The sequence below is a fragment of the Panicum virgatum genome, chromosome 3K (genome assembly GCF_016808335.1).
Source record: "Panicum virgatum strain AP13 chromosome 3K, P.virgatum_v5, whole genome shotgun sequence".
Taxonomy (NCBI): domain Eukaryota; kingdom Viridiplantae; phylum Streptophyta; class Magnoliopsida; order Poales; family Poaceae; genus Panicum; species Panicum virgatum.
In genome coordinates this window covers 40,683,419-40,687,599 of record NC_053138.1, presented here as the reverse complement: position 1 = coordinate 40,687,599, position 4,181 = coordinate 40,683,419, and the positions used below count along the sequence as shown (strand labels likewise).

General features: G+C 46.4%; 1 non-coding gene across 1 annotated transcript; it reads left to right on the top strand.

Annotated features, from left to right (window-relative positions):
* Positions 1–3,083: 3,083 nt before the first annotated feature.
* Positions 3,084–3,190, top strand: LOC120701627. The gene has a single exon (XR_005686192.1). It is a non-coding gene; the product is annotated as a small nucleolar RNA R71 (small nucleolar RNA).
* Positions 3,191–4,181: the final 991 nt, after the last annotated feature.

Here is a 4,181-nt window from a genome sequence, read left to right as displayed (position 1 = left end):
ACTTATGATTGCAGAAAGACCCTCGATCTGCGATGAGGCTTCGGGAATGAACGCCTCAGATCCTGAGCATATGCACTTATGCTCCTTCGGCATGCCTGTAACATTGCCAAGTTCCAAGTATTCCTCTTCTGTGAAGAGGCCTGGTATGAACATTGGCATATCTTCATGGAGGGGCTCTTGATCTGAGGACTTTGGTGGTTTGGTGATTTCCTCTATATATGGTGGAGGTGGAGAGGATGCAGCTGATAGAACCTGAAGTTGCTGCATCTCGTTGGGCTGCTCTATTGTCTCTGGTGGGTCGTCATATATGCTGATATATTTGGTGCTATTCAGGACTTTCTTCAAGAGAGTCCTGACTTCGGCTACTGTTTTGTACATGACTGACCCCTCGGAGGACACATTCAGGAAATGTGCACTCTCCGGCTTGAGACCGTAGATGAAGTGTTGCATCAGTATTTCTTCTGGGATTTGATGTGGTGGCCCAGATTCTACGAGATGCATGAATCTAGCCCATGCTACTCCAAGTGATTCATCGCCTTACTCGAATGTCATCAGTTGATTTTGATGAGCAATCACTTTGGAGATAGGGTAGAAGAATAAGTAGAACTCATCCTTCAGTTGTATCCAATCTCCTCCAACTCCCCTTCCAGTCCGATTGTACCAAATTCTTGCTTCTCCCGTTAGAGAGAATGGGAATAGCTTCCACCATAGGGTGTGTTGAGCCATATCGGGTATAATCAGAAGAGAATAATTCTCTTCGAAGAACTGCAAGTGAGCATAGGGGCATTCGTCCTTTCTACCAGAGAAGGACTGAGCGCGAACCATGGCTACAAGACTGGGATGGATCTCATAACCATCAGATAGTATGGGATGGCAGGATGGTGGTGGTTCCAAATACTCGCTAGATGGAACTACCAGATAACTAGGAGAGAACTCCATGGGGTAAGATGGAAAGTCGTACGGCTGACTAACTCTAAATCTAGTGTTGCTTCCATTCCCCGGCAACGGCGCCAGAAAGCTTGTTGGCACTCCTTAGCCTAAACGAATTACTCCGCAAGCATACAGAGACCGATGTAGCCTTCACCAGGGAGTATACTTGGGATATCGAATCCAAGGAACGGTAAAGCTTCGACCAAATATAGAACTACTCAACCGGACACAACAAAAGAGAAAAGTAAGAGGGAAGAGAGCCTAACTCCAGATAACCTACTGTTCTACCTAGCGACGAGCTAACTACTGACTTGATCTGCTTCGGCGGCTGGAAGAGGAAGGACTTCAGAAAGGGATGAGAGGGGAGTCCAACAGCTACCAGCAACTACTGCTATGAAAACACCCAAACGTGGTGGACTACGAGGGACGGATAGGGTTGTCACCAACTGCCGCCTACCACAATAGTTCCGTGGGGTGGAACACAACCCGAGATAGCTAGCCAAGCCTGGGCACCACGCCCACAGCTATCAAGCTACTTGCTCCTACCATGTACTTAGATAGAAAGCAACCTCAAATAAGTAGAACTTGCTACTTACACAGACTCAAGATCCCGTAGATCAAAGAAAGTAATTAAACAAGTAACTAAAGCAGAAAGTAGAGCTAGCGAGAAACTGAAGTTGAGACGAGGAACTTACTCAAAGATATATTCCTCCAAGGTGTATACAAAATATGGAGTAAGACTGAGAGAACTCGAGTCCGTTCCTTTAGCTTGGTTTGCACCAAAGCTCTCACCTCACTCTCTCCCTATTCTAATACAAAGAGAGCAAAAGAGTGAACAATTTTCTCTAATGGATGGTGTGTGTTACAAGTGAGAGAGCGAGCTCAATTTATAGTGCTTCAGGGTCGGTTCAGAGCTTGGCATTAGTTGCAAGCAGGTAAGGTGGTTGTGCTTAGCTTCCACGCTAAAGGAGAGCACCGGAGGCTGGCAGGTGGGGCTGGCCGGCCTCCCCTAGGTCGGCCAGCCTGGGGTTGCCACTGATCTCGCACCGCCTTCTCATGGACGCTCCTGATTCCCTCCTGAAGTCAGTATTAGTTGCTTGGCTCCAACGCAGACAGTTAGAGGCCGGTCGGCCTCACCTAAGCTGGTCGGCCTGGCTCTGGTTCATCTTGACCGTCCATTGTTCTGCCATGTTGGTCACGTGTTGCACATTTGTCCTCAAGTCGGTTTGGGTCTCGATTGATCATCTTGTCACTGAAAGTGGACCCAATTGGACTTGGTGCATGCCTTTCGGTCTTAATTTATTATACTTGTGTAAAGCACTTCATCCTTGCTTGGTGTTGTGTTCAGGACCATCTTCGAGGAATTGCATGATGAAGTTGCACAGTGGTAGGCCAGTTGGCTGGCCTTGAATTTCTCCCATTTTGGCTCAATTTTGTATGTTTTGTTCCTGAAATCAAATAATCACCAAAACTTATGGAACTTGTCATTGTTAGTGAAAATTGATGTATTATGGTCCTGAAAGTATGAAGGCAGATCTTCTGCCACTGGGCTTGCCTTCTTCCTGTTAACATAGTTAGGATAAGCGGATCTTGAGTAGTTTTACTTCTTCTGAAGGGACTCATTGATCTTCACTTAGTCGTAGACAAGATCTCTCAAGGTAGGTTGGTTAGGATTGAAAGCATTTGAATTGCCATTACCTCCTTGATAGTATGGGTGTGGTTGATTCCACCCCTGACCTCCTAGTGGACGAAACCCATTGTTTTTGCCATTGAGATATAATGCTTCTTCTTGGGTTTCCAGGCAGTTATCTCCCGAATGTCCAACATTCCCGCAGACCTCTCACGTCATGCGAGTTTCCAAGGCTTGAAGTGTCTGCATTTGAGCCTTATCTTGGGAATAATCCTCGAATTTCTTGAGGAGGAGATCAATCTTCATAGCGAGCATGTCGGCCTCCTTGATGGAGTGCATGCATCGCTAGCGTGGTTGGAGGCGATCATTGATCCAACCTTGGTTGGACACCATCTTCTCGATTAATGATGTAGCTCTTTCAATAGTCAGCGAGAAGAAAGCTCCACCCGCAGTGGCATCCACATGATCACGGGACGATTTAGTCAACCTTTTGTAGAAGTTCTGAAGAATGAGCAAATTGTCTATTCCATGGTGCGGACACACCAGAATGTACTCCTAAAGTCTCTCCCAAGCTTCAGGAATTGACTCATTTGATGCCTTTTGGAAGTTCGAAATCCTTCCACGAAGAGCATTGGTTTTGCCCGTCAGGAAGAACTTCGTGAGGAACGCCTTGGCACATTCGTCCCAAGTGTCCACAGCAGCCTTGTTAGCATAAGACCATTGTTTTGCTCTCCCCAAGAGAGAGAACGGGAACAAACGGAGCCGGATTGGATCTTGAGATAACCATTGATAACAAAAGTACTGCAGAGCTCCAGGAACTGCTCGAGATGAGCGCTGGCATCCTCATTAGCCTTACCGCAGAAAGGGCTGGCCTACACCATCTTAATGAGACCCGTCTTGATCTCAAAGTTTTCCCCTCCAGTGTTAACCTCGGGCCCGGTGGGGACTTGGTTAGCAGACGGAGCAGAGTAATCACGGAGTGTCTTCTGGGCCGTAGCTTGTGAAGCTGACAGCATTGCGATGACTGGTTCGGCTGTCGAGAGTGAGATTTGAGGAGGTACAACATGAGGATGAACTCTTCTCAAAAGTGACTCTGGATTGGAATGAAAGTTTTGTGGCAAGTCGAAACCGGTCATACACTACCCTGTTTTCATATCAACAAAGACAAGAAAACAAAGCCAAGTTAGCCTGTTTAGCAAGCGAATACCAATTTCGATTTTGTTCATAACTTTGTCTATATACTTCAATATGTGCCTTACCCGGCAATGGTGCCAAAAATGCTTGTTGGCGCCTACCAGCGTCACCACTGGGAAAGTAGCGATGACGCCCGCACACACCAATTTGGGGTGGCAGGTATTTCATGAACCACGAATAAATCCGCAAGCGCACGGAATACCGCTGTAGCATTTTACCTGGGAGTATACCGGGGTGTCATTTATATTTTCGCAGGGAAGGTGGTGAGTGAAGATATATAGACTAGTTGATGAACTTTATCTAGATTGGATATTCTCTTGCATAAACAGGTGTAAGATATATAACATGGTAGGAGGTAGTGTGACACACACACAACTACCCTCAAGGTAAAATAAAAGAAATGAAGATGTTTTAGGCTGGGAGCAAG